Source organism: Cyclopterus lumpus, chromosome 11, assembly GCF_009769545.1.
Source record: "Cyclopterus lumpus isolate fCycLum1 chromosome 11, fCycLum1.pri, whole genome shotgun sequence".
Classification (NCBI taxonomy): Eukaryota; Metazoa; Chordata; class Actinopteri; order Perciformes; family Cyclopteridae; genus Cyclopterus; species Cyclopterus lumpus.
In genome coordinates this window covers 17,084,812-17,098,193 of record NC_046976.1, presented here as the reverse complement: position 1 = coordinate 17,098,193, position 13,382 = coordinate 17,084,812, and the positions used below count along the sequence as shown (strand labels likewise).

At 44.0% G+C, this 13,382-nt stretch overlaps 1 protein-coding gene across 2 annotated transcripts in view; it reads right to left on the bottom strand.

Annotated features, from left to right (window-relative positions):
* The window catches only part of LOC117738950 (CMP-N-acetylneuraminate-beta-galactosamide-alpha-2,3-sialyltransferase 1-like), a 42,858-nt gene that overhangs the window by 15,881 nt on the left and 13,595 nt on the right, over positions 1 to 13,382 (bottom strand). The gene's annotated exons all lie outside the window — the stretch shown is intronic.

Sequence of the window (13,382 nt, the reverse complement as noted above, 5' to 3'; positions counted from 1 at the left end):
ACGGGGCTGTGGGGATACATCTGCCCCAAAAAAAAGGGGGTCGGGAGCCGCTGGTTCAAACCATGTTCGACTACTACAGAGCATAGATAGTCTGTAACCTGCTGGCGATAAGAAATCCCAGAATAAAATAGAGTAAGGGAGAGTTTTTTCTCTTTCATACACCAGCTTTTCATGACTGACAAAGCAGGCGGACCTCCTGGGGTTTTCGTTTTCAGCATGAAAAAGGTCACCTCTCTCTTTCCTTTACTGGTGTGCAGCTGGTGTTCAGGGTTCCACAAACTCTTCTATATATTTGGCTAACGGCAGATCCACGCTGGAGATAAATTTACCACACGTGAGGAAACATGACCAAGCCATAGCGGGACCCTTTGCGCTCTTAACAAATTTCCCGAGCGCCACCCCTCCGTATGATGAAAAAAGATTGGTGGGAAAGTTTGTTTTACGACGACTCTTTCCTGATTTAGAAATTCATCTTGGCCATTTCGAAAGAGGTTTGTAGTTTAAGACTCGGGGAAAAAAAGACGCTCTCCTTCTCGTAAACGGAAAAAAACAAAGCGTCCGTTTATCATCAGCCCGATGCACAGCGGAGGCTCACGAAGAGATCCCGATGTCTGACGAAAAATACCCCGGCGTATTTTTGCATGCAGACCGAGGGGGTCGGTTATTGTCTCAGGCAGCGAGGTTGACAAGCACATACCTGGGGACACTCGTAATAGACACTTCAATGAACAGGCCCCACTTCTGTTGACTCGATCGGTTTGAAGGCCCCCCCCCCCCCCCAGAGGCATTGAGGGGTTCTAGGTAGATGTGAGAGCAGAATGTGTCCTCGACCAGGTGGCAACTCCCCGCTTTTGACAACACGTCTCGTTTCCCCCAACGACCTTCTCCGAAGTGAAGGCTGGCAACCCCCGCCGCTGATCAGAGTTCACTACGCTGAGACAGCAAAGCGTCTGTTCACACTTCAGAGGAAGCAGTGTGCAAGCTGTGATTTTCACCCCTAATCTTCAGTTTTGAGAAGTCATCAACTTTGCAGGGTGTAGTTACAGTGGGGCTTTTTTTTCTTCTTCTTCCTCTTCTTCTTCTTCTTTTTCTTCTCCTGTTGTGTGGAAATTGTTTTTTTCCGCCCGGCTTAGCCGCGCTTCTTGTGAGCAATTTAAGAAATACAGTTCTGCAGTTTTGAAGTCGTATTATACACTTGATAAAAAGGTATCTCCACTGAGCCGAAGGGAGCGCGCGCCGCGTGTCCTCTCGAAAGGGAAAATAAGCGCCGACACTTGACACAATCACGCAGACGCGCATGCATGCATGCCAGCGTCAAGTCTCTAATAAGAGTCAGGTAAAAACATGCACGGGGAGAAAGTCGAGACGCAAGTCCCAATTATCATCGCTAAACTCGAATCACTAATGCGCCACGGAGCACATTTTGAGTCGTCGAGGATGATCTTCTCACAGTGGATGGGTCCGTACGAATGATTGTTCCCTTGTGTAAAACAAAAGAGAACCAAAAAAAGGGTAAAAAGGAGACCTCGCATGAATAATAATCGGACTACCTGTTTTACTTTACGTGGATGAATTTAGGAAATTCAAGAAAAAAACTTTACATACAGCATGTGAGAGTCCCAGTTTAAAGTCCAGACAAGGCTTGTGCACTGGTGTACTTCATTAAATAATGTACAAATAATAATACAAATTAAGACATTACGAGACAAAAACAACTGCTTTGTAAAAAAGATAAAAAAAGGAGATTTAACGTCAAAGAATCTCTTTTATTATCAACATTCAGTAGCTGAAACTGCACCAGACGGGATGAATAAAGAAAGAGATGTCGAAGGCAACACGGACGAAATCCAGAGGGATTTTCTGTGAAATCTTTTTGCTCCATAACTTTAAAAAAAAAAATAATAATAATATCACTCGGGGAATAAAAAGCTCCAGATTTCACATTTGATGGCATCACATCTATACGAGAGTCTCCGGCGCTCATAGTCTCACGGCTTTGACGGAGGAGTAATTCATTTTCACAGATATTGACTTTCAGTTCTCGCTCGAGCACGTGAAGAGGATTTGGAGGCTCGTTGAGAGATTGAAAGGTGTGGGCGAAGGTCTTCTCCCGGGATTTAAATACATGGAGGAATGAAGTCAGAATATACCAGGTGAGCCCTTAGATGTAGTTCATCAAACTAAAGGTGGATTATATCAAATAAAAATGTATTTTTTGTGCTCTTAACAATTTATTAAAGAAAAGAAAAAAATCCTTCTTTTGATTCGCATGCTTTTTATTTCTTCCGTGGTTTGTCAGAGGGCATGGAAACAGCGTGCGACCCCTGGTTCTGGTTTCAGAGGACGAAACAAGAGATGCAGAGTGGTCAAAAAATGTTGAAATGGGGGCTGTTTCTCCGTGTCCTGACATTCTGAAGGTGAGAGGGGTTCATTTTTGAATTTTTTTTTTTTGCCCGGCAGCAACGTGTTATTTATACATTTCTTTTTAAAAAGAAAAGAAGAAACAAACAAATGGTCACAGTGCGCTTTTTTCTAGCTATTGATGTTTATACATCCTGATTTGAGTATGCGACCGGCATCCACTCTCGGATGACCCCCCCGGTCATCCGAGAGAACAAACTGGCCCATCATCATCAAAAAAATAAAAATAAAACGACTTTACAAAAGGGACCGTTTTTTGCTTTTTGTTGTGATTGACACGAAGGCAGGAAACCACCGCAGGCACAGTGAGATATTCTTCTTATTGTCAATAAATCCCTGGAGGAGACCGACCAGCATGTATCGTTTCTGTAACTATATGCAGAGAGGTGATTCAATGTTCATTCATTGTGATGAACAAGGACACGGCACTTATATAATGTCATTCATCATTTGTAATATGATTTGTGAGCCATTTTAAAGATGTAGGTATTTTAGTACGGGTATTGAGAGACACGTTTTAGAAGGAAAGAAAATGCCTTATTACTCCATTTCCACACAAAAAACGTTTAACTCTGAGCTGATTAATTAAAAAGCAGCACTTTATGCAGAAAAAAAGTGAGTCTAGGAGGTAATTGCGGGCTGTAATTAATAAAGTGGGGGTGAAAGATGACCCACATTTGTGCTCCGGACAAGGATTAAAATCACTGACCGGCGCGGATAACGTCATAATCGGCCCCACCTTCCCCATCCAGGTTCCAATGAGGCGAGTCTCTCAGCCAAGCTAGTGACGCTCAACGCCAACATGCTAACACGCTAAGGAGGAGTAATGTTTGCCACGCGCACGCCGACGTCACAAAAGTCATTACCAATTCACCCTCTCAGGGGGGAACATGAACGTGCGTGTCATATGGACGTCATGATGTCAAACGATAAACACGACCGCGGGGCCGCAGCATGCGTTAGCCGGGGCCGCAGCATGCGTTAGCCGGGGGACGCAGCATGCGTTTGCCGGGGCCGCAGCATGCGTTAGCCGGGGCCGCAGCATGCATTAGCCGGGGCCGCAGCATGCATTAGCCGGAGCCGCAGCATGCATTAGCCGGGGGCCGCAGCATGCGTTTGCCGGGGCCGCAGCATGCGTTAGCCGGGGCCGCAGCATGCATTAGCCGGGGCCGCAGCATGCATTAGCCGGAGCCGCAGCATGCATTTGCCGGGGCCGCAGCATGCGTTAGCCGGGGCCGCAGCATGCGTTAGCCGGAGCCGCAGCATGCATTAGCCGGAGCCGCAGCATGCGTTAGCCGGGGGACGCAGCATGCGTTAGCCGGGGGCCGCAGCATGCGTTAGCCGGGGCCGCAGCATGCGTTAGCCGGGGCCGCAGCATGCGTTAGCCGGGGCCGCAGCATGCGTTAGCCGGGGCCGCAGCATGCGTTAGCCGGGCCGCAGCATGCGTTAGCCGGGGACGCAGCATGCGTTAGCCGGGGCCGCAGCATGCGTTAGCCGGGGGCCGCAGCATGCGTTAGCCGGTGCCGCAGCATGCGTTAGCCGGGGGCCGCAGCATGCGTTAGCCGGGGCCGCAGCATGCGTTAGCCGCCTCCCGAGGATGCCGATGAAACGGTGCCGTCTCGTTCCCGTGTCCTCGTTACTTCCCATTTATGACAGATTTGGTTTTGTTTTTTTTTCCCCCACGTTCGACATCCCCTGCTTCTTTTAACGCACTTGTTGCCGTTAGCGTTTCCGCTACCGACGTAGCTCTAAATGGACCTTTGCTAATTTTTACCCCCGACTCAGCGGCTTATCATCTCCAACTTATTCGCTAAATTGTATTACCCAGCCACTTAAGACGTTCTCTCGTCACGCTTCCACTGAATTACTGCGGACTCCTATTCGTCACGTCCGTAACACACATCCATGTGCACGACTTTGCCCCCCCCCCCTCCACCTCTGCCCCTCCCCCCACACAAACACACACACACACAGCTCTGACTCACTATCAAATCAAATCGAAAGGGATCAAAGTGAACAAAGCTGAAGGGCCAGATGGGATGTGTGGAAGGACATTAGGAGACTGCGCGGATGATCTGAGCGATGCATTTCAAAGACCACTCCAGCTCTGCTCCGACTCTGAGGAAGAATTTTTTTAACATCATTCCAATACCGAAGATCAGTCGTCCTAAAGTCTTCAATGACTCGCGGCCCACAGCATTAACCTTACCAGTAAATAAGAAATTACCTGATGTAACCGAAACCAGTTCTCGCAATTTAGCGTAATATTCATTTTTAGAAGGATACTTTTTGTTGACCTCTGATCAGCATCTTTAAAATCTTATTTCCATTTAGATTTAGATGTCCAACTCATCAGGATGATGCATTAGTAGATTCATCACTAGCAGAACTCAAGACAGTAGTAATAAATAGTTAAGCATCCGAATCAATTTGTAGTTCTGTCTCACTGAATATCCCTCCTCTAGGAATCTCAGTCCCATAATGCAATGATTTACATACGGGTGCAAATTATCTTTTTTTGGGGGGGGGATTTACAGAATGATGGCGACGGCGACGATCTCAACAATGGATCGTCTTCAGTCATTCAGAGCACAGATTGAGATTCAGTGAAAAATACTCATTGTGAAGATAAGCAGGTCGTCCGAGGAGTGTAAATGTTGGAGTCTTCTCATAAACATCAGCACATCATCGCATCGCTGTTTTCAAGCTCATCACCCACGGGTGCGTGTTGTCTGCAGAGCTGTCAAAACGTGTCCATTTTTATTACGGAGGAAACTGTTTCATGGCTGTGTGATGGAAATATTTTCCATCCAGGTTTCGACAGACAAATCTTACAGTAATAACGACCTCTTAAATTCCACCGAGTGGAAGAGTTCAAATCTCCCAACAGCGTGTGTTGTGCAATGATCCATGCATATATACAATACACTATATAAGTGTACTGTATAAGCACTACACTTTCCTCTCTTTTAATTATGCTCTCTGTTTAACGCTGATGCACCCCCGTCCATTATCATTACTGTTAACTGTTATGGTTTTTATTGCCGGTAATGTTATCAAATTGTTTTCAATAGGAGCTCAAAAGACTGAGCATGTTTTCCATGCAATATATTTCATCTAATTCTGTAGGAAGAGCCTGTGATCATATTTAGTACAAATCATATCTTGCTCAATACAATGCTGAACACGACTACAGGCCTAAATCATTAAATGTTTTATTGCAAGTTAAATGGCAACATCCAGCCCACCCCCGGCAAAAAAAAAAATCTAAGTTTGATATTTTCATTAAATTGTTCCGATCTACAGCAAAAAAAAACCACAAAAAAAACATGAACATGGTAATGAAACCAACACATGTGCATCGAGGAAAACAACACAGTTTGCACAAGCCAATTGCTCTTCCCAGCGCAGTCTCAGATTTCCAGATGGGGAAAGAGTCCCCGATGTAATACAACCAAACTAAAAAAAAAGTTGCCGCGGCTCCAGCCTGCCCTGAATGGAGAAAAAAAACCCTAGAACCGTTCTGCATGAACTCAAATGTTTTTTGTTTTTTTCTCCCTGCATTTGCATGGATAGCGAGGTGAACCGAATGTTAAGCAGCTCTGATTATTGATGTGTGTTGTCAGGCACGTTCCCCCGTCCCAAAATCAGACGTCTGTCCCATTAATCATTAACAAAGCAGGAAGATGTGGGATGCATCCGATGGAAGTGTGGGGAGTCCATTCGTCAACGGAGAAAACGTGTTTCCACGACGCTGGCAATAGTTTCTTATGTCTTTGTCTCCATTTTTGATGATGGGTCATTTTGCATGCAGACAAATGTTTTGTCTCCTGCACTTCCACCGATAGCTAGATGTAGCCGGGGAAGGGAATGTAAAACAGGTCTTATGGTATTAATGTGTTTTGTCAGGGGGAAGTTTTCCCAGAGCCAGCCCCATTAATCACGAGCACCGCGGAAAAAGGTGTTAGGAAGCCTCGAATGAAATAAAACCTCCCATTTGTATTTCGTCGACATAAATATGTCGACCGTGATGCCGATGCTTCTTTACGTTACAGCTGAGCGACACGTGGAAATATGAGCCACAAATTGAGATCAGAAGGGTCGAGGCAGCGAGCAGAAGGCCGACTACAAAACAGTCCTCCGAGGTTTTTCCAGATATGGGAGACGGAGACGTTTCCCTCGCTCTCTTTGTTTAATTTCATGACAATCGTCATTCAGACATCCGCGATCTGTCACTACGCGATCCGTCATTAGGGCGCATCGTTTCTTTCTGCGGCGCCGAATGAATTCCCCCCCCCCCCCCCACAAATGTCAGACGGATCCACCGAGGAGTTCAGTCTGCGTCTGATCTTGTTCCAGATCCACTTCTGCATTGGGAAAAAAAGAAAAAGAAACCCCACTCCCCCACACACACTTCTGACAAGAAGAACATGAAAAGCACACTGTCCTCTCCCGAGAACGACGGCGTTGGTTGTTTGTCCCGACTTAAAAGGACCTGTGTTTACATGCAGAGTACTGAAGCGGTGAGAGGTCCTCAACGAAGGAAGATTAAGCGTGTCTGGATCTGGGCGGATGGAACAAAGTGTTCATAACTCTTGACTCAGAAGACGGTAATTTTGCATCACGTCTTCTCCAAACACGCATTTGATGGTGTCCTTGAACCGTGACCATGGTTTTCCTGTATAACCGCAAACCGGGAAGTTTTTTGTTTCCTAAAACGTACCCAAAGCCGAACTGCGGGGACAGCGGATCAGAAAGAAGAAGCCGAATGAATTGAAGCGTCTATCTTGTTGTTCGGGCTTATCCGAAACGCTTCGCCTGACAGTTACAGATACAATCGAGCCCTCTGACTATAATGTCATCAGGGTATTGATATCTTTGCTGATCAATACCAATGACTCGACAACGCTGACGTTGTTTGGCTTTCACCGGCTCACTTTCTAGCTTGTGCCTCGGTTCTGGAACAAAGACTCCCTGACCCCAATGATCCCAATCTTCTCCGCCGACCTACATGGAAGACGCCCGTAACTGAGCAACACATCAGAGCCGTAATGGTGAAAGACCTACCTTTTCTTTGTATTGATATTGAATCATGCGATGTGAAAGGGTTGCTAATACTACTGAACCCAATTACCCACTCCAATCTGCACCTCTGGGCAGCTTTTCAGCCACGCTTCGACCTTTTGATTTGTTATTTCTTCTAGAGGTGTGGCTCTGGGGCGGCCGAGCTGTAGGCCGGTCCACCTCGTTGGTCCGGACTGCAATATTGACTGTTTTGTGCTTGAGAAAACACCGGCTGGCCGAGTACAAACGTTTGGTGAATGAATAAGACATCCCGTCCCCCTGACATCCCGTCCCCCTATGTTAGCGTTCTTTTTGGTGGGTTTTTCTCGTCCAATGTAGAGGATGTCGAACGTTGACAGATTATTCAGCCCTTGTGATTTGTGATTATCGGCGCTATTTAAATAAAATGGGAAATTGACACTGAAAGCTGCATTTTGCTTTTTAACACATACAATGTTTTGCCTCATGAATTCAGTTTTGCCATAATGTATTAATGTATAGCCGTTTCACAACAAAAGACTGGGGAAAGTATTCTGCCAGCTGAACAGCTTTTAATGTGAAACAGATGAGTTTTGCATCAGCGGCAACACGCAATCTGAAATGCCAAAAATTAAAGTGCATCGAAGGCCGGTTTCTCAATTTGAGAATGCGTTAGTTTTTAGGTGGACATCCACAACTTCACATGTAGAAGACTGCTTCTGAAAATCACTGACTTCCTTGTGACTGTGGCTCAGCGGTGAGCAGGGTCGTCCCTTCAATCAAGAGGATCGGCGTATCGATCCCCGGCTCCGCTATAGCCCATGTCGTTGCGTCTGTGGGCAAGACACTTAAACCCAAAATTGCTCCCGTAGCTGTGCCTAGGGTGTACGAATGTTAGTTACTGCTGATGTGCAGGTGGAACCTTAGCTCCTCCCATCAGTGTGTGAATGATGTTAAAGCGCTTTGAATGATCGAATGACTAGAAAAGCGCTACACAAGTACAGGTCCATTTATTTATGGATTTATAGAAGTGCAGGAGCATAGATGTGTGCAAGCTCTTGAACCAACAATGCCAAAGCCATTACAGTCGCGGTGCTTTGCATGCTGTTCGCTAGAAGCTCCGGCCCGTTAACTGGCGTTTCCTCATCTCTGTAATGAAAAATGTGTGCCTGCAACAGGAGGAGGGAGGGAGGGACGGTGGAGAGGCTTGTGTGGGAGGAGATGCTTACAATCAGTTACAAATTGTACTGGTACCCAAGAGAAATTGATAAGAACACAACACACAATGGTTAACGAGCCAATTAAGATGTGCTACATGTCTTGAGAAACCCCGTTGCTTATTCTCAAAAGAGGCACAACAAATAAAAAAAATGGTATGCTCTCTTTTTTTTTTTCACTCTCCCCCTTCAAAAAAGACCTCAACAGCGTTTTTTAAAAAAAAAAGAGTTCCAGAACTTAATACATTAAAGAAGTATAAGTATAAGAAGCGTACGTGCAGGGAGCAGATGGCACTTTTTGGCCGACTTTACGCCGACAGCGTGCGGGATTAAGACGGGCCGCATTAAATAACGTGAGCCTCCCCAGCAGGAACGGCCATCACCGCCCAGTCTAATCTATCGTCACAGTGTTATCGGACCGCTGCAGGTTCTTAATAATGTGACCCCCCCCCCCCAACCCCCCGAAAGTAATCGTGACCGGGGGCCGCCGCATGGACCGTCGGACGGACTCGCAGCCTTCTGGCGGTGTCATGGCGGCTGTGCTGGGAGCAGTAAGTGGTGGGATCTGTCTGTGTCAGTAAGTAATACCGCCTGTCACTCAGGATCTGATGAACATGCATTCACATCCAATGTGACATTTTTATCGACCGGTTCAAATCACGGCAACAACCCCCCCCCCCCCCCCCCAGGAAGCAAACAAGCTGGCATTATTGTTGCATTGGCATTTCACTGTTACACTGTAATGTGAATAAATATGTCTAGATAATAACATCCATGTTATGTAAACACTTCATGTTTCCTACCTCGTATGTGCAATAATGTGGATCCAACCACTCGGGTCTGATTATATTGTATTTTAATTTTATTATACCTTTAACGCGTGTGTAAGTACATTTGATTATTATTATACTTTGCTAATTACGTTTTAATACGTTTTAGTTTTCTCTCTTACACTTTGCTGCTGTAATCCTGCAAATATTTTACCCGCTGTGGGACTAATAAAGGATTATGTCATTTTATCTTATATTAATAATATAGCCATAGCATGCCATCGATATATATATATATATGATTTAGTATATATACATATTCCTATATCTTTTTTTTAAATGATCGTACACAGCGACATATATACACATTGAAAATGCACAAACACAATGAAGGATAACTTATTTCTGTTGTGGTCCTCTAATTCCTTCATTGTGGTAACTAATTTCATGCTACGTCAGTAGCCTAGCTACACACTGGACGATGACTGATGGGAAAGATTTATCAACAGTGGCTTATGCTACAGGCACTTGAAAGCAAATGCTAATGTTTTTCTTATTATTTGATATCAATAATTTCCTGCGTCATTAATGAAAGACGTGAGCAACAAACACATCTCGACACCGGCAGATGCAGGATGGGCTGCAATAGCCTCCATTGATTTGCAGAATGCTAAAATAAAAGATGTTTCTCCAAACTACACAAACTACACACCGAAAGCCATTTCTTTGCTTACACATATTACATTCATAAAGCCTTCTCCAGGTATTTGGCAATCAAACTCAAACTTCTGACGCGTCAAATAAAAGCCTCAAATGGATACGACAAAAAAGTGATTCTGCTCTGACTTCATTGAAAATCCACAGTTACAGTGAAAGTATTTGGACCTATTGCAACAAGTGTGTTAATTATTATTACCCTGCTGCATGTGTAAAACTAAAAGATTAAAGTCGATTAAAATCGCATGATTAGGGGCCTCTGTGGGTTTGGTACGATGTTGAAGCTGACCTGCAGACGCATCTTTTAACTACTAGCTCTTTAACTCAAGACCATCGGGGTTAATTATGTAATTAAGAAATTACCGAGAGGGACTTCTGTGTGTCTACAATTATTTTCAATGTAATTCGTACGACTTTAAAAATGCCCAGCCGCAGGACTATGACATGTAGGACCTGATGCCGGGCTGTGTCAGACACGTGCCGCACACAAAAGAAACTGCAGATGAACTTGAAATATTGGTTGGAATGATTCATTAATTTAAAGAGCCTAAAGGGGCCCCGTGGGGGTTAGTGGGTTACTGGGCTGGGAACAGTTCTTGAAGGAAAGAGCTCAGTTAAAAAGGCTAAAACAGACCCCGAAAGAGACCGCTGAGATTTGAAACGCGAGAAACAAACACAAAGAAAACACAAAACAAACATAAAGAGAAGAAAAAAACAACAAAGAGAAACAAAAACAACAACGGTACACAAAGCAACCACAAAGGGATACACAACAAAAACAAAAACAACAACGGTACACAAAGCAACCACAAAGGGATACACAACAAAAACAAAAACAACAACGGTACACAAAGCAACCACAAAGGGATACACAACAAAAAACAATCAACAACGGTACACAAAGCAACCACAAAGGGATACACAACAACTGCAAAGAGACACAAAAACAAAGTGTGTATTGATCGCGAAGGCGATATTGTATTTGAGGAAATATTCGATGGAGTGGCAGCTCATTCTGATTCTGAGCTCGAGGAAAAGAAAAAGAAGACTTTTGGTGAAAACCTTTAAACTCCTTTGACGAGATTAATTGCAGGTAGGAGGTATTGGTAGCTCCGTCAATCATAACGCTTTTGTAGAGTTGTAATGGTTTTTTATATATACTTGCACATGTAAATAGGAAAGTCCATGTTTTAAATTAATACATAAGAAAGATATGATAATCAATAAGGGATATTGTGAAGAATATTCTGAAGGAATGTGTTTGGGAAACATAGGTGAAAAGTCACTGTCGCTGTATAAGTATGTTACTGTAAAGGTGTAATCACTGAATAAGTATTATTGTAACTATATGCTGATTGTTTTATGTTTTATGGTTATCATAACTATAAAGATGACTCAGGTATGAATGGAATGTATTGATCCAAGGAGGCGTGGTCAAAGTAGTGGTCTCCCTAAGTGACCGGATGATAGGCTTTTATTTTGAAGGAGCCCATCTTACTGTTTAGGGCCAAAAGGGAAGAGATAAGGGAAATAGCATCGTGGTTTATTGCTTAGAGAAGTCTGCCTCTTTGTACTGATAGGCAAATATCATGCTGTGTAGTTGAGGTATATGCATGCACACCTGATACTAACCAATGGAGAAGCTTTATGCTCAGTGTGTGGATTGTACTTAACCTTTCAGAACTCTGTAAGGCATTTGTCCTCTCACGTGAAGGCGGTACACAGTTAATTATTTTAACAGATTTTTATTCATAGAAATCGTTATTATAGCCTGTGGACCCAACGACACGTGAGCGCGCCCGCCTGGGACAGAAATATATGCTTATGATCCTTATTCTTTTATTAAATACTTATATATTTTAAATTACTGGTCTCAGGACATCTTTCAAAGCGCGGGAAGGTTCAGAATGTCGGTTGAATTTAACACTTTGGACTGGAGCTGTTTTTGGGGCATTTAAAAGTCAGACGAATAACCAAGCGTGAGGTCAGTAATGGAACAGAAAGGTCAAGTCATGTGACGATAACAGGCCTCGCTGTAAAGCAACGTAAAAGGTATGAAAGGTTCATTTATTTGCTGCGGTGTTCACTGTCACTTTATCGACTGTTGTGATAAAACAGCAGATCGTGCGCCCGCTTTGTCTCGTCCCACATGCGGTGCAGTGGCTGAAAGCAGCCTCAAAAAAAAAAATATATATATATATATATATATATATATATATATATATATATATATATATATATATATATATATATATATTGGAAACGCAGTTTGCCGGTGCCAATGTTTTCTTTCATTTCGCCGGCGCTAAACCTGTTTGTGGTCCCCAAGTAAATCTGGACAAATGCAATTTGATGCTTCATTGGCCAAACAAAGGGCCAATTCACAGTAAATAATGCACGTTGGAGTGGGAGCTGTGACATCCTCTGTCCCCTGCCTACAATGCTGCTGCTAGGCAACACAAATATTTTGAGGAAGAAGTCACTCTATTAAGTGGAGTCTTTAAAGGTGGGAACGAGAAAACAAAAAGAAAAGATGACCGATGTGCCAACCGCTGCCCCGTTGACGAGATGGCCTGTAATCCACCTCGCTGCAGGAACCTCCACCTAAATCTCCCACGGCTGATTCCCCCCCCCCCTCCCCTGGCTCAGCGCTATCACAGTCGTCTTAGTGGGAGGAAGAACTGTGGAGCAACTGGGCGATGGCATCATCTCTCAGGAGGGGTCCTGGAGAAATAGCACCACTATACTACAGTCTCTGAGGGGATTTCTGCACACACTTAAATAATCAATGCTAACCTGATGAAAGAAAAGGAGCAATGTTACATTTAGATGTCTTCATCTGATTATATAGCTTAATTAGAGCAATGATTCCATTATAATTAGAGATGTGCCGATACCGATATCGGCCCAAAACTGAAATTGCTGGATCGGGTGATAATCGGTCCATCCGGTTAAAGATACCATCATTTTTATTAAATAAGCTTTCAGGTACATTTATGTGTTAGTGATAATTTGTTTTTACAAAGTTAAGAAAGTAGGTAGAGTTAAACTCTGGTATCGGCTCAGGTATCTGTATCGGGACAGAAAAAGTCAGATCGGTGCATCCCTAATTTTATTAATTAATTAATTAATAAAAAGCTTCTTTTCTAGTGGAGTCATTTTCACGGTTTCTGGGTTTGCTCCGATGGTTTTCCACTCGCTTTGGAGACGTGTT